The sequence below is a fragment of the Schistocerca cancellata genome, chromosome 4, assembly GCF_023864275.1.
Source record: "Schistocerca cancellata isolate TAMUIC-IGC-003103 chromosome 4, iqSchCanc2.1, whole genome shotgun sequence".
NCBI classification, from domain to species: Eukaryota; Metazoa; Arthropoda; class Insecta; order Orthoptera; family Acrididae; genus Schistocerca; species Schistocerca cancellata.
In genome coordinates, this window is record NC_064629.1 from 202,947,686 (window position 1) to 202,973,708 (window position 26,023).

At 37.5% G+C, this 26,023-nt stretch overlaps 1 protein-coding gene and 1 pseudogene across 1 annotated transcript in view; both read left to right on the top strand.

Moving 5' to 3' along the window:
* The window catches only part of LOC126184024 (uncharacterized), a 344,076-nt gene that overhangs the window by 64,139 nt on the left and 253,914 nt on the right, over nucleotides 1–26,023 (top strand). The window contains exon 2 of the mRNA XM_049926377.1: nucleotides 17,194–17,269. The gene's annotated coding sequence lies outside the window, so the exon portion shown is untranslated. The remainder of the gene's footprint in view (nucleotides 1–17,193; nucleotides 17,270–26,023) is intronic.
* On the top strand, nucleotides 24,915–25,032 carry LOC126186038 (5S ribosomal RNA; annotated as a pseudogene).

Genomic DNA, 26,023 nt, shown 5'->3' on the forward strand with positions numbered 1-26,023 from the left:
CATGCTTAATTTGATACTGTGTAGGAATGAAGATACCTAATGAACTGTCCAACATATCTACAAGGAATAGTGTACAACTCTCAGCCTTGTAACACGGCTTAAAAGCAGTTTTTGTAGAAAGATCATCACAGGCAGGACCGAAGACTAGTGTCATACGATGCCTATGACAGCCTGTTTCGAACCTCAGAGGAGTTTGTACTGTGTGAGTGCAGGTACATCTCAACCAGTTTCAGACTGAACATTGGAAAGAGCAAACAATGGTAATTTTTCCCTTGCAAAAGGCCATTGCTTTTTCCCTGTTACATAAAGCTGCACATCTTTAATGAGTTGAACAGCACAGAGACTGAACAGTAGGCGCCTGGAGGCATGCAATGTGGATTGAAGAGTTGCAATTTGGCCTCATTTTAAATGATGCAAGATGCTGACTGCACCAACAGATGAGGCATTTTAAACTAGTTTGGAGAGGGTGTAGTTGTGGCCATGAAGATGCTTATTTCAACATTTTTGTTGACCAAGTGTTGTCTTCTCTTCTACATCTTAATGATGAGTGTGATATGGACACTACTGTCTTCCAGGATGGTAATTGCTGTTTTCATAGAGCTGTATGCATAAATTCCTGGCCTGTCAAACAGTCAGGCATCCTATCACACCGTGGCTGGCCCGTCAAGTCGCATGATACCATAGAAATTGTCTAGGAACATACGTAACTTTGTCTAAAATGTATCAATAAAAATACCTTGTAGTTTCGTAATTTTATGAGATATAATCATCAATAACTGGCTTCTGCTAGTTGTGGCATACTTAAAGAAATTTATGGACTCCCGTCCTCATTAAATTGGGGCCATTATCAGGGATAAAGATGATGTTTGACAGTTTTTTGTTTGATATCTCCAGGTGACCAAATTTTTTTGTCCGATGTGCTTACCAACACAATGTTAATACACAGTTTATCTGTTACCCTATGATAATGTGCCTCTTGGGATACCCCACTTGATGGCTTCTGCAGGTGATGAGCATACGAGTAATAGTCCCATCAGCTGTGTCTCATTGGCTTTTCATTGAGGTGTGTAGTTATAAAATTAATTTTTAAAACTGTACATTTTGTGTTTGTGTCTTCATGTCTGCTACACTGGAAAATTCTGTGTGTAAGTTATCTGTATCACACATTTCATGGATGTGAGACTTTTTATTTTGTCCCCATTAGCATATGATCACTTATGAGACTGTCTTTCACTGACCTTTTAGGTAAATGGTGCAGCCAATATACTTCACTACTTCTCATTACTGAAGTTACACTCTTATTCATTTATCCAAAGAAGTATTGAGCTGATTTCTGCATGGTTAATGTTAATTATCATCTGTTTCACTGTTTTTTGCTTATTTATGTACAGTATATTTTCAAGATAGTTTTTAATTTTGTTTGACAGTGATTTTGTGTAATTTGTTCAACACAATGTTGATTGAGCAATCTTGCTAAGAGTACTAAGGTGTTTTACTTTTTTTTCCCTCTAAATTTCTGCTCATTTTTCCAGTGTACACTGATCTGCATACATTATGCTATAGCATAAATGTTTGAGTTTCTACACACATCTTTCATTTTCATCACACCTTTGATATGTTTTTTTGTCTTGTCAATTTTAAATGTTATTTTGATCCATTGTTGGAAAAAATTATTGATGAGTGTATTTAATGTCTTATCATTGTGTGTTTTGTGGCTCTGGAATGTGGTGTGTATATTCTGTTGTTTCTGTGTGCTTTGGTGTTTGCGTATTTAGTCGTTCTTTTTTTTTCATCTATTTGCCATATTATGTTGTTTTGTAGTTGGCGAGTTATCACTTTCTTATTCAGTAGATGGTTTGATTGCCTATGTATAATGGTATATGTGGCTGTTTGTTTGCAGAAAATTTGAAGGTCATGTTTGTTGTTCATGTGCTTGATGTTTAGATCTAAGAAATTCATGTTTGATTTGTTCCTTCTTCATGTGTAAAGTATATGTTCTAATGTATGATGTGTTTTGGGTTTTTTGTGCTCTTTGCAACTGAGTTATTTATTAATGATGTGTACAGAGGATACAATAATGTATATACTATAGCCGAGGAAAGAATCATCCATATTATATGATTGAACTAAGTTACTTATGAGCAATGTGAACAGCAGTGACGACTGCACATTATTGTGGGATAAACTTAATTTTGTATATGTGCTGATGATGACTTGCCATCTGGAAAGAAATTCAGAGCTCTACCTTTCCAAAATTCTCATTGCATTTACAGGTATTATTAGAAATAAGGATGTGTTTTAGTTATTGAATGTGGAACTGTGCCAGTTAGTTTCTAATAGTCAAGAAACACTGTGTTCGCTTGATCGGTAGTGTTCACCTTCTTTTGGATCTTGTAATGAAGCGAGTGAACTGAATTTGACACAAATACTGTTCCCATGGTACAATTTCAGTAGACGGTATGCCTGGCACCAGTGAAGCCAACTGTATTCAAATACAAAATATCTTCCAGACCATTGCAATAAGGTATTGTAGTGGGACAAATGGTTGAGTATACATGATGCATAGCTTAGGAAGTGTGCCACTTGGTATGAACAGATGTAATTAGTGTTAAAGGTATATAACAATAATTCTATACACACAAAATCAGTATCAAAAAGTAAATACTTTGGGTTCTTTGAGGGGTAGTTGTTGCAGAAATTAACACCTTCACTTTAGGGAAAAGAGCCCAGTGACATTTCTGTAACAGCTCAGTATGTGAACTGTTCATATTCTGCTGAGATGAAAGTGTGTCATGAACAGACAAATGGCAGAATTGTGAGTAACCATGTGACATTGATGTGGAAGGTAGACTTTGCTTACAAAAATGTAAGATTTCTTATTTACAGACTATATTGGAGCAGTTTGCCATAAAGTTGAACCTTAGAACTATTAGATGGGTTTTTTAAAAGTACAGTTCCAAGGTGGTTAGTCTCTACATATTTGCTGCATGTGAAAACTCATGCATTTGTAAGAGTTTGTTGTGTACTGTTTGGCGTTAAATAGTTCTTTGATGGTTGTCGTGGCCAGTAAGTACACTCAGTTGCCATTAGGACCCCTGGTAATGTGTCAGGTGAGAAAACTGGAGAATAACCTCGTTTTGACTGTGCCAGAGAAACATGGTCCGTCAGATACTCGAATAAATACTAGTCAGGGAACACAGTTCTGGCCACAGTTTGTGTGTACTTCTCATCAAATAACTCCCTCTTGTAAAAGACCTCTTACTACTAACACGCGAGAGCAAGTAGTGATAGCAGGGGACTTGGATTCTCATCTCAGACTGGGGCCATAATATGACAAATGATGACTGTACGGTTGAGGTGAGAATACCAAGGTGATCACTCACTGAGAGAAATTGATTCACATCCCAAGTCATATGTGAGAGAGGATATATATCTTGGAAATCTTCATATGAAAGCATCTATCACAGTGATTGATAGTCATACCTATTGGTGGGGTACAGTGGTTAACGCACTGTACTTAAATTCAGGAGGACAGCAATTTAAATCCCAGTTTGGGCATCCAGATGTTGGGGGTTCCAAGGTTCGCCCCAAAATTACTTAAGCCAATGTCACGATGGCTCATTTGAAAAAAAGAACACAGCCTGGTTTCCTCAATATCTGTCCTCATATCCAAGCTTGGACTCCATCTCTGATGACCTCATCATTGATGAGCCATTAACCCCTAAGATAAAAAGGTAGTTTTGACAGCTACATATTAAGAAGAGCTGTACTTGGACCATAGCTGATGTTGTTAAGGATATAAATTTTCTGACATCAAAAAGCAACCAATTCAACTACCTGGAAAAATTGCATTGTTGAGTTTCCAGATCACCTGGAGACAATTTCAGCCATGTGGAATGAAGGACAATTGGACACTGCAGCTGGGTATCAAATATATGTCTTCCAGGGCTGTACTTGGGATATGTGCATTCAAGCTAAACATTACACCTGTTATTAGAGGTCTGATCCACAACATATGGAATATGGCAATTCCTAAACAGTGCAAGGAGATTGAATGACACTGGTTCTTTAATCATATGAACTGTTGATTGTTTACATAACTCAAAGCACCTATGTTAAAAAATACTGAGAGAGTAGACCTGTGCTGGAACGAAATACTTTCAATTCGCGGGCTGCCTGGTCATCCATATTTATGTTTTCCGTGGTCTCCCTAAATTGATAATACAAATGCTAAAATGGTTCCTTAGAGGACACATTTAATTTCCTTCTTCATCCATCTCACATCCGAGCTTGTGCTCTATCACTAATGACCTTGCAGTTGATGGCACAGTGAACCTACATTTCCATATACCATTTCAGAAAAAAATGAACTCTGCAGAAAATGCAAAAAACAGAGGTTACTAGCAGGGTGGACAGAATGCTCCAAAATAATATTGGGTGACAGTACAGTGGAGAATAACAGGTATAGTGCTACAGAGTTATTTGGCATCACAGTTCTGAACTCATTTCATTGGAGTTGACAATAATGAATGGCAGGAAATGGTAGGTGCTAGTTATAACTTTGCCATATTGTATTTGCCCAGTTTTTGAAAACTTGAGTATATCCTTCTTTCACGTATACAAGGAACAGTGGGTCAATGTCTGGGTATAACCAATGTTCTACACTTGAAACATCAGTTACCTCCCCAACCACAACCTTTGATGACTGCTTATCTGTAATATTTTTCATTATAACTTAAACTGCACAGATAGCAATGCTGCCTCAATGAATTAAGACCTTTACACTTACCCAAAACTATATCAACTTTTCTGCCAAGAAGCTGATTTTACTGATTTGATTAACTTACTCATCCAGGGATTATCTAACAATGATTTAGGATTTGTCGTAATACAATGAAAATAAATAGTTCAAAATACACATACATACATACATACATACATACATACATACATACAGAATATGCAGGGTAACAGTTATTGAGCTATTTAAAATGAAATCATCATAACTTCTGAACGGTTTGCATTCTGACGTTCAAACTGCATGGTTGGCCACAGGGCATTATGGGAATTATTATGTACATTATGGTTTGGTTTAGCAACAAAGCCCACTTTCATTTGGAGGGGTATGTAAATAAAATTGGTGCATCTGGGGGACTGATAATCCACACTTCGTGATAGCGAAATCTCTTCTCCCTCAATGGGTGAGTGTGTGGTGTGCAGTGTCCAGTCACGGAATAATCGGTGTGATATTCCTTGATGGCACAGTGACTACTGAACGGTACGTGAAGGTTTTGGAAGATGATTTCATCCTCATTATCCAAAGTGAGCCTGATTTGGACAAGATGTGGTTTGTTCAAGATGGAGCTCAGGCCCATCGAAACAGGAGATTGTGTAATGTCCTGGAGGAGCACTTTTTGGGACCGCATTCTTCCTCGGGGGTACCCAGAGGCAACTGGTATGGGCCTCGATTGGCTGCTGTGTTCTCCAGATCTGAACACGTGACTCCTTTTTGTGGGGCTATATTAAGGACAGGGTGTACAGCAATAACCTCAAAACCATTGCTGAGCTGAAAACAGCCATTCAGGTCATTGAAGCATCGTGTACCAACACTTCAGCAGGTCACGCAAAATTTCGTTATTTGTCTGCGCTACATCACCACCAATGATGGCAGGAATATCGAACATATCATAACCTGAATATGAATATCTGTAGTGATGTTTACATGATGAATAAAGTGTGTGCACACCATAGTTTGTAACTAATTTACGTCCCCCCCCCCCCCCCCATATAGTTCAATAATTGTCACAATGTATAAGTATGCTTTTATGAGGATAGGACAGGTGGTCAACCATGGCCTTGAACCATCTCAGCATTTGCCATGGCCAGATAGAGAAAACTTCGAAATATGAGGTCAGTATTTTAATGACTACACTGCCTCATTTGGTTGAACTTCCGAATATGAGATCAGTATCTTAATAAATATGCTGCCTCATTTGGTTGGTCTCTATATGTGATGTCATTTGATTTACACACAATCTACTCCAGATAACTTATAATATAAAAAATAGTTTTACAATTCACAGCTGCACACACTATCTCATTCTTACTTACAGCATTCTGGAGGTGTTTTCCTAAAAGCCCAAACTCCATTTGCTGAAGGGGAAAAGCCAATAATCAGCCCATGGCAGTGTGTAGTTTTCACACAGAATAGTGCACTACTCGGCACTCTTTGCCTTTGAAAGTACTGAACCATGTGTGAAGGACATGGGACAGTCATTCTCAACACTGAAATAGAATTTTGGTAAAATATTTCATAATTGTTTAGTACAAAAGTTAGTTAAATGTTCCAGGACATCATGGTACATGCTCAACTTGTGCCGGCCGCGGTGGTCTAGCGGTTCTAGACGCTCAGTCCGGAACCGCGCGACTGCTACGGTCGCAGGTTCGAATCCTGCCTCGGGCATGGATGTGTGTGATGTCCTTAGGTTAGTTAGGTTTAAGTAGTTCTAAGTTCTAGGGGACTGATGACCACAGATGTTAAGTCCCATAGTGCTCAGAGCCATTTTTGAGCTCAACTTGTTTTCAGTGTAGAAGTTGTTGACAAGTAACATGACAGCATAATAGGATATTTGACTGTTTTCTGCCATTCTCTTAAATGATTAATTATGTCATTTTATGCTCCTAACACACATTTTTTCTTCTTGAATTTCATTATTCTTTTATAAAAACAGAAATGAAATTCAAATAATTTGAAAGCCTGCTAAAACACTCCATTCGAGTCTTGTGATGCCTTTGATGTCACTGGCTAGCTTGCTGCTCCTACTGTCATAATGCTAATTCACAGTGATATCTTGGAATTTGTTTTGGGAAATGGGCTACAAATAATGCGTAGTACCATACTGTACTAATACATCTATAGAAACTCCTGAAAATTATTTTTGAGTGTTCCAGAGAATGGGAAGATGCGTAAAATATGGTTGCACTGTTCTGGCAAATTGTGACAATATCAACACACAAGATCACTAATTTAATCACAAATGTGTTGCACTGTGAGATTAACAGTAACTTATCTATGAGATGTGCTCTACCACTGTTACACTGAAGGATAGCGTCATTCAGCAAAATTAAACTCCTAATGAAACTTGTCGTTTTCCCAACTATACCTCAATTTTTCGGTAGCTCAGTATCATCGAATTTTGTAAGATGATGATCATAGATTGCTAATTCGATTCTAACCTGAAAGAACATTTTAACTTATTTTTAAAACAACTGAACGGTCCTCTCATACGAAAACTAAATCACAATTACAGAACTTCAACACACCGATCAGAAACAGAATACAATTGTGTTTTCCATGCTGTTTACATGCGCTTATATTTGCAATCGCTGTTCGCACATCACATTCAAAATATTTTCTAATTAATGTGACCACACACCTTTTCCTTAATGAGAAACAATATTTTTATCTTCATACAGTCCAGCTAGGATCCTTATTGTTGAAACTTTTGCAATTTCATTGTCTTACGTAAAGATGAAGTAAGTCTGCTTCAGACGCTAACATTAGTTTACACTCGCAAACATCACAGTTCTTACATTTGTGTCACCTGCATGTTGTACGTGGTTTATATCTCTCCGTATAACCTCATCTTCCTACACCTCGTTGTACTGGGATGTATGGTGATATTTTTACTACTAGCAATGCTTTCCAAAAAGGTGTTCGCAAAGTTAATGCATTTATCCTCTGTTGTCCATTTCTCAGACTAAGACTAATGAGCGGCTATATATTTTTGTATTTCGTGTAAGACTTTCAAATATATTTATCTCTCTTCCAGAATTTGAACATGTGATCTTGTTTATCAGCAGCCTGATGCACTATCTGTTGCACTACCAAACTCCTGTGTGCAGTATCTCTGCTGGGCGTCTTCTCCAGAGCACTAAGTTTTGCCAAGAATAGTTTTATTGTGCCTTGGGTCGTACCTCATGACTGATAGTCAGCAGTCTAGTTATAATATATGGATCCATTTTAAAAGTGGTAAAGTTTGTTAGTTTTGAGTGAGTTTAATGATGTTACAGAGAGCAGGGAAAAGAATATCTGTTGTTGCACGTATTGCCACTCTAAATGTGTGGAGCATAAACGCATAAGCTTTTTTAATGCTTCCACTATTCCTTTCTGTTGTTAGTTAAAAGCTATAAATGCATTTTCTGTCACTCAACAGCTAAACTGTTGGCAGAAAAAGTATGTAAAAATGTCTTAACTTCAGCTAATGCTTCTGTAACACACACATAGCTTTGTCTTACTCCTAGTAAATGACTTCACTAGAGCATCAGCCAATAACAGAGAATTTTTGATCATGTGACCAGATCTCGATATTCGGTGATTTTTAAGCAGTAATTACATAGAAATAACAGGTATTTTGTGGAATATTGACCATAAATGCTATTTAAATGTTGTAATCAATCGGAATACCAACAATCCGAACCATATTTTTAACATAAGAAAATAGTCTATTAGATGCACCAGGTGTCATTCTGCAAATTTCAAAACTAGACCCCTATTGTGTGATTTTACATGAGTGACACGCATAAATAAGCATACATGGAGAGTGCTCTATATGCCAATGACATATGTGTAAGCAAACTTTGACACAGTCAGCAATTGATGCAAAGTTGATAAATCAGTATTACGGCTGATATAAGTGCTGCTGATATGTGGGCTTCCAAATATACAAACTGGGCTTACAGCATATACTGCACTGCCTCTTACCAAATGTATTTTCCCTTTCAGGATGTGGGTCACTGTAGGTGAACCACCAAGTGACTCTTCCAGTGATTCTGAGACTGAGCGAAGTAGCGCAGTGGACTCGCATTCAGGAGGATGATGGTTCAAACCTGTCTCTGGGCATCCTGAGTTAGGTTTTCCTTGATTTCCCTAAATTGCTTAAGGAAAATGCTGGTATGATTCCTTTGAAAGGGCATGACCAATTACCTTCTCCATCCTTTCGCAGTCTGAGCATGTGCTCTGTCTCTAATGACCTCATCGGCGGGTTGTTAAACACTAACCTCCTCCTCCCCCTCCCCTTCGCCCACCCACACCCTCTACCCCCTTCTCCCATGATTCTGACATAAATTATATGGCTGCAGTTACTGCAAACAATAATATTATCATTATAGCCAGTACTGACTGCTATATGTCAAATGCAGATATTGGAGAGTAGTTAGGAGAACGAGCAGTTTACCAGCTCATATTTTTTTTTAAACTATATGAGAAAAGTAAAGCAACAATCCCACAGGCACATATGAGTACATGCATTAGTAGCCAATAAGACTATCCTCTAGTCGGGAGATAAAGCTGATTAAAAAGTTATATATAGCATTTATATTGCGACAATGTCATATAGATAATTGAAACTACATCTTCAAATTAATTACAGCATGGGGCATTGTTTGATTATTACTGTGACATCACAGTACACCTACTCTCTCATACTTGTTGCTGACAGATTGCTGTTGGGTGACAGAAATAGCACCTTGCATTCAATGAACAAGGGAAAAAAAAGTAAAGTGATCTTCATATAGAGAGCACATCCTTTTCTGTGTTTACAACGGTCAACATTGCTCTGCAGGATACATTTTTAAACTTCAAAGTTAATGAAGGTTACCAGTGATAAAGTGCTTCTTTTGAAACCCAGCTTTGTGGCTTTTCATCTCACCAAAGTACCATCTGTGGGGATGATGATGATGATGATGATGATGATGATGATGATGATGATGATGATGTTTTAGCTTAATAAAAGAATGGGTTTTTGTGGTGAAGTCTTTAGTCCAACTACCCACATTTTGACGATTTTTTTCCCCCTCTCAAATAGTTTCAAGCAAATTCGTAGATGGTCCTAACAGTAGGTATGGATCACAAGTTCCTTCACTCTCTGTCCGTTACAAGTAATCTTAAATATTATTATTATTATTATTATTATTATTATTATTATTATTTTATGCACAATAAATCAAGGCCGTGACTATTGCACAGCGTAAGATTGGTTAAGTGAATAGCTGCAGCTGAATGAATCACTGTCTAAAGAGGTCCACGTTGTTTTGCAGCATAAGCATAAAAGAACCCTAGAAAATACCTTTGCGAGTGATAAATGTGACACCTTGCTGTCAATATTATTAACTGACAATCACAAGCAAGACTGGTGATGCAACAGGTGGTGGGATGTGCTACCAAAGTGTTGATGAGAGTCCATTATTAAACAAAGATAGCAAATGTGGTGTATGTTATTTATTTGAAACAGAATGAACATTACAGATCCAGAATGCTTTGATGGAAAAAAATTAAAGAAAAACACTTTTAGGAAGATAACTGAAAAAATAAAAAATACATTTATTCTTTAATGAGGAATATAGCAAGCTAAACAGAAATACACACTTTACATCAATACTATGTGGTTGGTGTGGATGAGCTCAACTGTTACTACCTTTGGAGAGCACTTGACAGTTTTTCTGGGATTATTTAAAGGGTCAAATCTAGCAAGACATCAACCTAGATCATCTGACAAGTTCTTAATAGACCAAATTTTGCACAGTAGTTAAGACACAAGACTGTGGGAAGCAGTTCCCTCTCAGACCAACCACATTCAGGTATCTTGTAGATTGGTTGACCATGCTCAAGGTTTATTGAATTTCTTAAGATGAGCAGGTTATTCCATGCCCCATTCTTTGTTCATGCCATTATGATTGGATTTTTGTTTCTTTGGAATGAAATGTCAGGATAACACCACATTTGTTACTTTTGTTTTATAGTGGGCCTAAAATGACTCTGGATAAGATATGAACTGTAAATAGTATACTTGTCATAAGTGAATATAAACATTAAGTTACTTCATTTCATGTAGTAGTTAGTGTATGTTCAACACCACCTACTTTCTCAGGCAATAGGACTACTCATATCTATGACTAAACATATGAAGGAAACACTGATATTCTGTGTAATTCTAAAATCAAGTTATTGCTGAAGATTAACTCTTTTTGCAACATGTACTGCTTATGTAGGTAAATTGAACATGTCATTTCAGCCAGAATTGTTACAGGAAGAGCTGGATATAGTAGTATGAACATCTTTGCCACAGCCACACCCAAAACAATCGGCACATATATTGTTTTTCAATTTATGTAAAGGTTTGTCATTTCTACTGAGAAGGTGCATTGCTAGGACCATCTAAGAATTTGTCTGAAACTATTTGAAAAACCAAGCATAATTGAAGACCTTGATATCAGATGGGAGGAAGTTAAAAGTTCTTTCTCAAAGATGAGATTCCAATATTGACAGTGTTAAAGATAAATTCCCTTTGAAACACTGAGTACATGAGCTTAAATGCCTGCTACGTTTAACAGTGGACAGAACACAATCTTGAATGAAGAGCAGAGCTGTATGTAGTGCATAACTATTCCACAGTATCAATTCCTCCATTGGTCCTTCTGCAGTTTGTTATGATTTGAGCTTTTTAGCTGCATTATCCAAAGTTGGGATGGCATGCATTGTAGACAAGAGTACAACTGATTTATTTTGTATTGGGACATGGGACGCTCTAGTGATCCCTTTTGGGGATGCAGATAGTGAGAAGCTCACTTACCAATTTCAGAAATTCCCAAGGTGGTTCCCTCTTAACTCTTTAAAGAGTATCTATTCAGGTGAGTGGCTTCTCCAGATCAGTTGCTAACTAGTGTACTAGTTACCAAATACAGTGTTTCTGTTTGAACTTACAAATGACGAATCAGCCATTTTACAATGTAACTTGATTTGTTAAACACCAAGTAGGATGTGTTCATTTTCATGTCACAATAAATTTCAATATTGTTCATGTAATAGGGGTTGACATCATTGGCATCACGTAATGTAAAAGTTTAATGTGTGTGTGTGTGTGTGTGTGTGTGTGTTGGTGACATGTTTGGTATATACAGCAGGAAGTTGTAATATTTCTGAAAGGCACAAATTTTCTATCAGTTGAGACAAAAGTACACAGGCTATACATATCTTTACAGTTGAATATAAATTTACCAAAAAATTGATGCACAAGATGTTTTTGCCACCCCTCTTGATTCGTTGTGCTCAAAGTGAAAGTAGGAATTCATATGACTACCGTTCTTCATACCTGTTAAATACAAGCAACCAAGGGAGGCCGTAATTTCAGTCTTTGGTGTGTCTGGGAATATTTCACAACATTGCATTGCTTTTGAAAGTAGCTGTTAATATATGCAATAATGTCATCCATAATATTATATAGTATTGTATGAAAGAGAGAAACTTCCACCATGTTTCAGATCAGGTGGTACTTTCACATAATTTTTGCTTGTAACCTTGCATTTTTATGAATAATGATTTCATCATTTACATACATTGTATGACTAGAATCCTGATCTGCTTTTACACTACCGGCCATTAAAATTGCTCCACCAAGAAGCGTATTGTGGCGAGCCAGTTGTTCGGCCACCATTGACCAGACATTTTCAGTTGGTGAGAGATCTGGAGAATGTGTTGACCAGGGAAGCAGTTGAACATTTTCTGTATCCAGAAAGGCCTGTACAGGACCTGCAACATGTGGTCGTGCATTATACTGCTGAAATGTAGGGTTTCGTAGGGATCGAATGAAGGGTAGAGCCACGGGTCGTAACACATCTGAAATTTAACGTCCACTGTTCAAAGTGCCGTCAATGCGAACAAGAGGTGACCGAGACGTGTAACCAGTGGTACCCCATACCATCACACCAGGTGATACGCCAGTATGGTGATGACGAATACACGCTTACAATGTGCGTTCACTGCGATGTTGCCAAACACGGATGCGACCATCATGATGCTGTAAACAGAACCTGGATTCATCCGAAAAAATGACGTTTTGCCATTCGTGCACCCAAGTTCGTTGTTGAGTACACCATCGCAGGCGCTCCTGTGTGTGATGCAGCGTCAAGGGTAACCGCAGCCATGGTCTCCGAGCTGATGGTCCATGCTGCTCCAAACGTCTTCGAACTGTTCATGCAGATGGTTGTTGTCTTGCAAATGTCCCCATCTGTTGACTCAGGTATCGAGACGCGGCTGCACAATTCGTTACAGCCATGCGGATAAGATGCCTGTCATCTCGACTGATAGTGATACGAGGCCATTGGGATCCAGCATGGCGTTCTGTATTACCCTCCTGATCCCACCAATTCTATATTCTGCTAACAGTCATTAAATCTCGGCCAACCCGAGCAGCAATGTCGCGATACAATAAACTGCAATCGCGATAGGTTACAATCCGACGCTTATCAAAGTCGGAAACGTGATGGTACGCATTTCTCCTCCTTACACAAGGCATCACAACAACGTTTCACCAGGCAACGCTGGTCAACTGTTGTTTGTGTATGAGAAATCGGTTGGAAACTTTCCTCATGTCAGCACGTTGTAGGTGTCACCACGGGCGCCAACTTTGTGTGAATGCTCTGAAAAGCTAATCATTTGCATATCACAGCATCTCCTTCCTGTCGGTTAAATTTCGCATCTGTAGCACGTCATCTTCGTGGTGTAGCAATTTTAATGGCCAGTAGTGTATATCAGTTTCATTGGTCTAGCTCAAATCATTGCCACACTGAATTTTCTATACCATTTCTTTCTTCTTCTTCTTCTTCTTCTTCTTCTTCTTCTTAGATTTCCCACTATGTATGACTGTGGCTTTTGTTTTTCTGGACTATTCATCCAATATTTTCAGTATTTCTTCAGTAGTCATCTTCCTTAGAAGACAAGTCATAAGTACATAAAAATGTAAATATAATGCAACTGTTTAAAAACATAAGGTGACACTGAGTGATTAATTGGTGCAGGGATGTTGTGCTTAGTCTGTCAGGGCTACAATGCCTACAAGAAAAGAAAATGTTTTTTATACACCAGTGAATCTGCATCAGGTTTAATAAAAATTAACCTAAATTGATTTAGGTCTTTTGAAATGGACACTTCAGTTTCCTCCCCATTCTCCTGCTATCTGAGCTTGTCCTTCATCTTTAACCTCTTTGTCAACGGGATGATAAACCTTCATCTTCCCTTGTCCTTGATAGGGCTGGTTTTGAGACTTGGTTTAGCCATCTCATTATTTTAATTTTTTTGCTCCTCCATATATTGGTTAGACATTAATTTTTTAGACAGGCACTGTTCTAGTGCAGAGTTATCCCTCCTCCTTGCTATTGCACAAAGTATGTAACATGATTGTCACCCCTGTATCCCTAAGCAGTGAAGTTCTTGTGGGGACTACCAGAGTACTGAAAATTCTCTTAACACCCACCAGCTCAAACAAAAGTATCTGCACTTATGTGTCTGTCTGTGATACTGTATGAATGATAAAATAACCCTGATTTTTTTTTCCCCTCTCCTCAGTACACACACCATCAAGACCCAATGTGTACAAGAAGATACTGTCATATATGAGTGAGAGTACTCTTTTTCTGTAGTATTATTGGTTTGTCTGTATTCATACAGTTGGTTCTTGACATACTGTTTACCTTCATGATGGAAGTATCTGTCAACTGTGTTTGCTGCTACATGTCAGTGGCATCTATATCACCTGCAAACAGTTGGATGCATATAATGTGCCTGTTATTTGAGCATTTTTCTTATGAATACTGCATTTTAACAAGTATGAGATTTTGCTTCACCAACACAGTTTGTCACCACAGTAACACAGCTGTTCATTACTGTGAGTAAAGGACCTGCAAATCATATTACTCACCCGTGTAGAGTTAATGAGCTATTGGTACAGTATATGGTTTTCAAGAGCATTAGTTTACCTTTTCCATTGTGCTCTGTGGAAAATTTTCCTTTTATCCCCTAATTAATGGTGCATATTTTACAAATTTGTAAGAAAGGGTTGTGGTAAAAGTTGAAAATAAACAAAGTGTATTGATTTTGCACAGAAAACAAATTATGGAAGGGATCATATTTTTATAACCACATTGTCAGTCCCTTTATTCAGAACATCTGATACATAGCAGATCTAATTCTATGCACTGCACTCAACACTGGCTGATTTATGATTAATTTCATACTGTCATGTTGTGAACCAAACATTGCACACACATTGACCCTACAGGCATTTACACATGGTTAACAATATGGTGTAACATCTGTATAACTGGAAGTTCGGATGTTTTCTTTGGCATTGGAATTTATTTTGAAAGTACTGGCAACATATATCTGATTTTCCAAATGCTTCCCAAAAGCATTTTCTGTTTTTCTGTAACTGACCCTAAATAGCCTTACGCGTTCAGAATAGTATAACTAAAGGCAGAAATGTGAGCCTGAGTAATGTAGTGGAGATATTGCTTTAACATCTGACATTCTTGGAGTACTTCAAAATTCTAAACAGTTTCTATCTGTCAGCATGCAATTATTGGTTGCTAGTTGGGACATATTCATCTTTTGTCTTACAAGAAATAATAGTGAGTAAAAGCTTTCCAGTATTTCCATGTACATATGTTTTGATAGTTACCGCAAAGAAGAAAGGGTGCAAGTTCACTGTCCAGATGAGGTTAGCTGTACTGGAATGAGTTTTTTTCTGAAATGTTGCTAGTAACTGTGCCTTTTCAGTCGTGCAGATCTTATTCTGTGAGTGCCAATGTTCACATTACTGATAACCGTGCTTTGTTTGCTTTTTCTTTGTCAGATACATAATGCAAAATTTAGCTTCCAGATACATATGCGACATTTGGCTGGTACCATAATGGAATAAAATATTTTGAGAACACCCATCCTATGTCGCCAGATGGACTTGCACGAATCTATTATGTGGAAAAAAAGTCATTTTTAGGCCACTGAAAAAATACAGAATGAAAATCATTCTTTCATGCAGGGTATACAATTTTTATTCACTGTGACAAGCTGCTGTTTTTCTATAGTTAAGATACTGGGAGGGGTTGCTGCTAAACAAAAAGATGATATTTGTCTGTGGGAAACAAAAATTATGTTATCTTGCTCTTAATACTAGATTAAATAGTAATATTCTGTGACAGTTGATAGATGTGAGTGGGTATGCACGGGCACACATTTAATTTTGACCAGAACACTCATAATATCCTGGAACTCTAATATTTCCATTGATGTACATCTTAGTTATTCTGTAAGTGCTCTGCCTCATCCCTCACATACACGAAGTGCACCGATTGAGGTTTTGTGGAAAAATCTTTTTAGAGTTGATACGGTAACTGGTAAATGGTGTAACTTTTATTACCAGTGAGTACTTTGACTTTAAAAAATAAAAAAAAATAAAAAATGCATGCCACAGAACATTTTACAATTGTTACATCATTCAACTGTCTTCTTTGATTTGTTCTTAATGTTTTCTTTTAACCTTCATCTTAGCTAATCAGATTCAGCAATGAGTTGCAGCTTGAACGAATGTTATTAATAAATCTTCATTGTTTACTGCACAGTTTTACACTCAAAAAATGTGCCAATTCAGCTGTGAATCTTTTTTCCTGCTAAGTATTGACATTTCTGTTTTGTGAGGGAATATTGGTGAACACTCCGAAAGAATCAGTGAAATAACTGTTTTTCTGTAGAAGCATTGTGCTTATCGCTAAGTTGAGATGCATTTTTCATTTATGTTATATGATTTCAATTTGTGTTATTATTATTATTATTATTATTATTATTATTATTATTATGTTGTTGTTCTTTGTTCGTTTTTAATTGCTGATGACTGACAGAAGTTACAAGTGCTTTGCAATGACAGTCTTTGTTATTAAATGCTCAGCTTAAATTGATTGCTGCCTTTTGATGTACTATTAGGTGGGATATGCAAATAGCACAGAACCTTTTTTGTTACTGTCATAATGAGTTACTAATTAGCTACTTGAGTTTTGAATCTCCTAGTTTAGTAACTGGCATCAGTGGGCAAGAAGGAATAAAGCAAAATTTTACCAATGCATAGGCTTCCACAGATGAATTACTGTCACTTAAAAATTTATTTTAAACATTTCTGGCCCTTTCATTTCAGGAATTTAATTTTGTTGGTGTTTTTTTTCCTTGTTGGATACAATCCATAGCCTAAAAAGTCTTATTTTCTGTACAGTACAATTGAGGCAGCAGTTGCTTGCTGCCTAATATACATTCAATTTATTATCATTTTATAGTACTTTCTCAAAGTAGGATATCTCATTGGTAATTTTCAGATGTCCTTGATGAAGAGTGCCAAAACTGAAGCTTGCAAGTTCCCACTGCCCACATGTGTTGAGCCAGCAAAATATGGTGTGTTGAGTAGTTTTTAATCTCATTGTTAGTCTTATCAGAGTGCTTACTTTACATTAATTGGGAGAAAATTGAGTTGATTGGTACAGTTTAGTGTATAAATCGTTGTAGATATTGCTTAGCTTGTTTGAAAACTATGCCATTCCTTAGGGACTTCAGATCTAGTAATGCACTTAAAACCTCCAATAAATTTACTACAAAGCCTGTATTCTTTTCTTCCCTTTTTATTTTCTTTATTTTTTAGTTTATTTTCTTTTTATGTTACCAGTAAGTGTGTGAAGAAAAGTTGCATGGGTTCTTATAGGTATCTTAAGTAGTAAGAAACATTCATAGACCTTCTGAGATATATCATAAATGGAAAAAACCTACTGTGTGGTGTGAGAGTTACATAACAGAAGCGTATAAAGTTTTGGGTGTAAGAAATAAGGTTGTCAGTATAATTTGTAAGTATGTATTACTTGTTGCTCTGTTCTAACATGTAGGACAGTCATCAATTAGAGCACATTGGTTTGACATATGTTCAAGAAGCTAGTGACTTTGTGCATATTTATATTTCTTTTAATGTGATACTGTGTCAAACAATGTGAAAACAATTGTCAGCCTGAAAAACCGTTATCGTGATGAGTTTTGTTTGTATGTGACCTTCATTCTCATGAAATGTTCTTTTAGGAAGAATAATCCAGGTTCCTTGTTTAACAAGCTATGTAGCTACATTGTGATTTAGGGGAAGAAAGAACTTTGTTACAGCTTATGGTGTAACTGCCTCCCAGATTCCTCATGTAAGCTCTGCAGAGAGTATTTTGAAGAAATTCATACTTGTTTACCAATAAGAATGGAAAAGCCTATAACTGTAAAACTTATTAATGTTTTGAATAGTAGAAGTTTTATACATTGGTGTAGAGCTTCCCAGCACTTTAGGAAACGAAACTGACCAAAAAACATGTTCTGGAAAGATCTTTGATGAGCGTCAACAAGAAATCCACCAAATACAGCGCAGAAGCTTCCAAAGCACTGAAATCGAAACTGTGCTGCACAAATCACTTTTGACAGCCAATAATAGCATGTCACCGGACCTTGCCAGCAAACGACAGCAGATACTCAGAGAATAGGACACGTGACGTAATCAGCTGACAGCAACATCACTGTTAAGCATCAAGAACACACAAAAGGGGAAAGTTAATGATTTAAATTAATATACATACAATATAACTACAAGAAAAGCTAAGCTTGCACATAAAACATCAGTCGTCAAAAGCTTTTTGTTGTTTTTTCCCCTGGGGTGTGGTTAGGCAGGATCTTGCACCTTTTGTTAAGAATAACTATACTTTTTGCATCATTATTGCATAATTTAAAATCTATTAAAGAACTAAAATAAATATGAAAAACTAACCTTGAAGCTAGGTCTCTTTTAGCATTTGTTGCCCTTTAGGAGGTATCAAACACAAATGTGCCATTATAATTTTAAGTATATTGCATAAATGATTGGGCTTCTGGGCTCAAAATTTTTGTAAGCGGCTCAAAGTGTTAGTTTTGAACGAGACTCAAACGATCCGTGATTTAAGTAATTCATCACCCATTCTCACGTGCAACACAATTCATCTTGCATAAAAGGAAATTTACTTTGAAAGTAACACTTCTCAAAGCACCAATCACAATATTTCTACGTGACCTATTAGAAATGTAAACAGTTGTGATGTCACACTCATCGAAAGCCGTTTGTGATGTTGCATAGCCTTCGTCCTAAAGCCTTTGGTGAATTTTTCTGTAGGCAGAAGTTTGTGTGTGCACAGTGTTTTGTAGTTGTAAATGGTGCATTTTGTTATTCTTTTGTTTCTGTTTTACTGTTGCAGTATTGTTCTGCAGTAGCAGGCTAAGGTAAAAATCTTTGTTAGGGTATCAGTTCTTACTAGTCAAAATTACAAAAATTTAACTGAAAATTGAAACAATAAAATACTCCCAGAATTCTAAAAAATTCTCAGGTTTTACCCAGATGAAAAAATTCCAATGTTTTCCCAGATTTCCCAGTGGGTATACACTCTGCAACACCAATCACTATAGCCATGTCAACCACTGCACTTCATACAGCAAAAGGTCACAGAACTCTTTGGAGGTCCACGTGATGCTCCCTCCAAATCCAGCAATACCACATTTTAGCCAAAATGAACCTTGGCAATCTTGTAAACAGATAATTAATTCAGGTATGTGTATTTCTTAATCTTGAATTATTGGTCACACTGACTGGCACCATTTCACTGAGACTCATAAATAACTTTTTTCCCGTTAGTATATATTCAGTAGCAGGTAGAAAACAGCGTATATGTAGCAAATGTCAGTCATGGTCAGAACAGTAGTCTGTGTAGTTGTGAATGCGTTATGTCGGAGCTAAGTGACTTTGAATGTGGGCAGATTGTTGGTGCTCGTATGGTGGGTGCTTCTGTAACCAAGTGAGCCAAAGTGTTTGGTATTTCAAAAGGCACCATATTAAAGATCTATATCGCATACATGGAAAGTGGAAAAACATCATCCCCTAAGTAACAATGTGGACAAAAGTGCGTGTTGAGTAAACATGATGGACAGTCACTGAAGAGAAGTTTGATAAAAGAGGATGACTGCTGCCAATGTCACTGAAGAACTGCATGTCACACTCATGAACCCTGTCAGCACCAAAACAGCTTGGAGAAAGTCCCATAAGCAGGGAATTGCAGGCAAGCTAGAATTTCAGAATCACTCATCAGTTATGAAAGTGCCCATAATAGGAAATCGTTGTGCTGAAGCCATTACACATGGACTGTGGAGCAATAGAAGAATGTTATTTGGTTGGATGAGTCTTGTTTCACACTGTTTCCAACGTATGGCTGAGCTTATGACCCAAGAGTGAAAAATGGCAGGGACTCTGTGATGTTGGCAGCCATATCGTGTTAATCTGTTTGCTCCACTGGTACTCTACAAGGCCCCATTACTGTTAAGGCTTATGTGACCATTTTGGCTGATCGGATCCATTCCATGGTACAATGTACAATGTATTCTAAGATGTCAGGCCACCCGTTCACACAGCTCACATCTCCCCTGGCCACCACAGTCACCAGCTCTCAATATTATTGAGATTTCATAGTCTACTTTGGAGAGAAAAGTGTGTGACCACTATTCACCTGCATCAGTGTTACCTGATCTTGCCACTGTTTGGCAGGAAGACTGGTATAAGATTTTCTTGAATACCATACATGCATTACCACACCTAAACAGTGCAGGAAAACCATTAGCACTCAAAACAGCTTTCAGCTATCTCCGAATGGATAAGTACATTATTGTACTAGGCATGGTAATGTATTGTGTTTTTGGTGTTTACATATTTTTGTCCATGCCCAGTAAAGTAAAGTTTAATTTGAACAAAGGAGCATTGAAATGAAGCTGTTTTTTGTACTTCACACTGTACATTTAAATATCCTTGAATTACATTTTACATTTATGTTAAAATGCAGCAACTTAAGTCTTTTCATAGCATATGTACGAATGTTCGACATAACAGTATAAGACTATGTTGTGACCATAAGCAACATAACCCACAGTTCTGAATATTATGTGCAGTGTCTTTTTCTTAAAAAGGGAAGGCATTTTACGATGAAGGCAGGAGTTGTTTATCGTGGAATTGTGCCATCCACATGCTGTATCATGTTGACAATTTGATCACTAAATCTTTAAAATCCTTTCCAAAGGAGTATCTACACTACTGTTGTCCATCAAGTTCTTTTGTTTGCTATAGTTGATCTTTTCTAGCACTTAGTGCAACTAGCTTCCAGTGAGTAAGACAGTAAAACAGTAACACCAGTTTGTTACTTTATACCGGTTTATCTTCAGCAATATACAGTCTTCCAGAAATTACATGAAACCACTGATCACCAAGGAGGTATTGTAGTTTATGTGAAAGAATCTTCTTAATGCCCAATTCCAAAAGTGTAAAGCAACACAATGCAAGGAATATGTTAACAGGTTGTCACTTTTATTTGCTGCACTACTGTTTGGAAAAATTGAAATGAAATTTATTCCACCAATTGGGAACATAATGCTACATAGATGATCAGTGTTACAGACCTGTTCAAGCACTGTGACTGTGGAAATTCAGTAAAGAGTAGCGCCATCACTTGCTGCAATCTGAGTCACTAGAAGTCATGGCATGGAATCAAAAAGTGCCTGAATATGCTGCTGGGGAATACTCTGCCACTTGGTTCATAGATGCATCTACAAAGCAGCAGCTGTGACTGCAGAAGTATCTGAACAAACAAGCTGTCAACCCACCATATCCCAGACATGTTCAATGGGCAACATTTCAGGCTAACAGGCAGGCAAGGGAAACAATGGTACCCATCGTTCTTCGAAGAAGGCTTGCACTTTATGTGCCACATGCAGTATCCTGCTGAAATATGTTATGTGCAACGACTTTCAGTAGGGGCAGTACCTCAGGCTGTAAAACATCCCTGATGTAGCAGTAGCTGCTAAGTTTGCCATCAAGACATAGGTGGTGAGGTCGCACGTTACAGGCAGTGGCGCCCCTGACCATCACTCTTGGTGTTTGTCCACTATGCCGCTCAACAGCACAGTCTGTTCCATTGTGTTCACCACGGTGGCGTAGAATGGATCTGCAGCCATCACTGTGGGACAAGTTGATGCGTGAGTCATCCAAAAAAACTACATTTTGCCACTCAGCACGTCATTGTAGGTGTTCATCTGCACATTGCAATCTGTAATGTTGGTGGGTTCTGGTCAGTGGAAGCTGATGCAATGGCATATGTGCCACCAGTCCAGTCTGTGGAACACAGATATGTCCACACCTGTTGCAGTGCTCCAACACTGTGCCAATACTGTGGATGAAGCTGTTCTGTCTGTTACGGCCATGTGGGAAAGATGGCAGTCATCTCACACTGTGGTCACATTGTTCCGTCCAGTACCCTGTCGGCGCTGTGTATGGTCATCGTCTCTCCACTGGTTATACAAATGCCTTGCTGTTGAAGCGGTGTGCCCTGTATAATTCTCAGTGTCACGGGATGACAGACCCATCTCTTGGAGACCAATCATTCAACCCTGTTTGAATGCACTCATGCTAGTATTCTACAATGTGATGTCGGCCATGCATAGTGGCACATGATTACACATTTCCACTTCATATGATGGCTCCGCATCAGTTGAGTGTTGTGTAACACAGTCCTGTCTCGTCACACAAGAGAGAGTGCTGTTGGGCCTATGTGCACATCACCTCTCTGCCATTTAAATCACTTATTGTGGTTCCCTATGATAAACTGTCGAATTTAATTACTTCAGTAATGCTCAAACTTGTAAAACAAATCAAACATAGAACTGAACACATTAGGAAAACATACAAATCTTTGTTCAGAAACCCTAGCCCAGCATAAAGGAGTAGACAAAGTAACAAATTACCTCACCCTTAGACTTGTTTTACTATGAGTCCCAGAAAAATTTATTAAAGTAGCACTGAATACCATCACACAATTAAGTCATATTCCAATGAAATTATACATATATAAATTGTCTGTATTACACAACACACACAGAAAATATTACAAGAGATGGTGAGATTCATAGGCCTTTTTTTGTTAGTTACATGAAAGTTAAATTTCATACTAAAATTTAAAATGTCTAAATTTCATGCACTCCATCATAACAACATTTCATCAGAATGAATAACTATGTCACATGCATTTGGATGTTTTTTATTTTATTTATTTATTTATTTATTTTTTACTCTGCCACATACAACATATTATACATGACGTGATTAATGCAGCAAGTGACTTTAGTATTCATTATTTAAGAAGTAGGCGGGAATGCATAATAGATCGTATTTTAGATTATACTCACTGTCCTCAATGAGGAAATTTGCAGCACAAGTAAATTTAAGGATTTTAGTACTAGTTATTGATTACTAAAGTGAAGATTATTTTACTGGTATTATGGTGTCTGTGGTAGAGGTGAGCCAAAGGGGGCTCGTGGAGGATTCTGTCTTAAAAATAAACCTTTTGAGAGGCCTAAGGTAAAAGATATATGCACCAGATCCAAAACTTAAAATTTACATGTCTCATTGGCGAGTATTGACAAGGACTGTCGTAATCAGACTAGACGAGCTTAACAAAGGTTGTTTACAGTAGTGTTCCTCCATCATCTGTTGTAAATTCCTTACTCGGGTAGTGCTGTTGAGCTTTTGCAGTTCATCAGACACACAGATTTATGCTCTGCAGGATATGTACTTATTACACTGTCAGAGTTTCTATACTTAAATATTGAGTTTTCTAAGTTCTGTCAACACACAAACATTTTTAAATGCAATTAATTCTGTTCAGAATTAATTGTGCAAGAAATTGTTTACTCTGTTTGTGGAAACGAAAGAAAAGCTATGTTCTTCCATTTTGCATGTTCTTTATTTTTTTCCTCTGTTTTTCTTTTGCATGATTTCTCAAGTGAGCCAAAGATTATACATTTCACAATTGAATTCATGCCTGATAGTATTATGTCTTACATTTTTTAAATTAAATGTTTGCCTTACAGTTATTGGTCAAGATTATTGTCATCCATGATTTTTGTTATGAACTCACACAAATTAGGTAATTTTGAATTACATGAAGTACATGTTGTCTGTAATACATTTGGTTCAGTTTAGGTCCTGTTGTGTTTCACAAACAGTTTTTTTTTCCACAGTAACATGCTTTCAGTACAGTTAAATTTTCTTTTAAAGAAAAAGAAGAAACCTCTCATTTCAAAACAGCCACTTCCTGGAACTCATGTTGACACATGACCACCAGGTCATGTGCACAGTTAAAGGAGGTACAGTCCAGGTATACATTTTTCCATTTAGCTGGAATCTTTTGGTTCTGTGTTAGCCGCTTCATCATGTATGGTTTGATCTGTAAGTAGCAGTGATGTTGTGATTGGTACATGTATAGAATTCTGATAAAGCACACTCATAGTCAATGATTTGTATAAGATGACATGTAGCTTTTAGAAGAGCAAGACAGAAAAAGTTGAAACACCCTCTTAATACTATTGTATGCATGAGGGATGTACATTTGCTACATGGCAGGCACAAACTACTCACTGAAATCCAATATGTTTAAAGTACACACAATAGCAAAAATTTTATTCTCTTGACATCAAATTCAGTGACTTCACCAATTTTGCAACCAGATTTTCATCTTCCAACCTAACCTAGAGTTCGGTCTATGCAGATGATCAGTATATTACAACTAAGTTTTCATATTCATTCGCTTCATCAACTCACAGCCAACTATCACCCCCCCCCCCCCCCCCAATTCTAATCTATAATCCATTACATAATCTTTTATACACACAGTACTCTGCAACTTTTCCAAAACTCGGGAACTTCATGGTAACTAAAAGTTTACGTATGTTGCGTAGATTTGGTGATTTATTTATTCTTAAATTTGTTATACCATACTGGTATCCACTAATTCTAATCACCATGAAATTGCTGCCGTTTCATAATGACCGACTTTGAGCTTGGGGATTTAAGGTATTTATTGTTACTGTCAAATTTGAAGAGCCATGGATGCCAGACCAAATTTTGGAGAACATTTTCTTTTAAACACATAAAAAATATGTATAACCCTTATCTATTTACTGCAACGGCCTTGCTGCAGTGGATGCACCGGTTCCTGTGAGATCACCGAAGTTAAGCACTGTCAGGCGTGGTCGGCACTTGGAGGGGTGACCATCCAGGCCACCATGTGCTGTTGCCATTTTTCGGGATGCACTCAAGCCTCGTGATGCCAATTGAGGAGCTACTCGACCGAATAGTAGCGGCTTCGGTCAGGAATACCATCATAACGACCGGGAGAGCGGTGTGCTGACCCCACGCCCCTCCTATCCGCATCCTCCTCTGAGGATGACACGGTGGTCAGATGGTCCCGATGGGCCACTTGTGGCCTGTAGACAGAGTGGTTGGTTTATCTATTTACTGATGGATTTTTGTTCCTTTTTTTTTTGTTAGTTGCTGTGTCATAATGATGGTGGATGTAGATTGTTGCTGTTCATGTTTTGGTCAAGAGAACTGCTGAATACATTTGTGAAAGTACAGTGAAACAAATTTCAGGAGAATATCAAGAAACTTGATATTTTATGTCAGCGAAAAAGTTCTGGCAGGTGACAAGTGTGAATTGGTTAAGTTTTGACAGGGAATTATTGAAAAAAATCCATAGCTTCTATGGGGAAAAACAATTTTCAACAGTACAGCAAACATTTTGGGAAGGTAGAGAATTGATAAGGAAGACTTTCCTGATTTGAATGACACAGTGTTATTGCATTTTGTTCGTAAATTGAGCTTCAGATATGAAATGTTCAACAGAAAGCTTGCGCCAGTGGAAAATAATGTAATATTTGGGAAAAAATTAGAGTTCTTCAAGGAAATTAAAAACACTTATGATATGCTGTAGAAACTGTTTATTACACTAATGAGACATGGTGTGCTGCAAATTGTTGCAGAGAGTTTGGATTGAAAGAAAGAAAGAAAAAAAAAGTCATATGCACCAGAAAGTGGATACGATTATCACAAAGGAAGTGTTTATTGTGGGATGGAAAGGTGGAATTCAGATCCTGTCTCATTCTGGGATGGGAGTTATAATGTGCCACAGTGGAGCAAATGTGGCTTCATGTGAAATGCTGGCTGATGTTTTATTGGAAAAAAAAAAGATCATGCAGATTACCATTCTAGGATGAATGCTGGACACTACA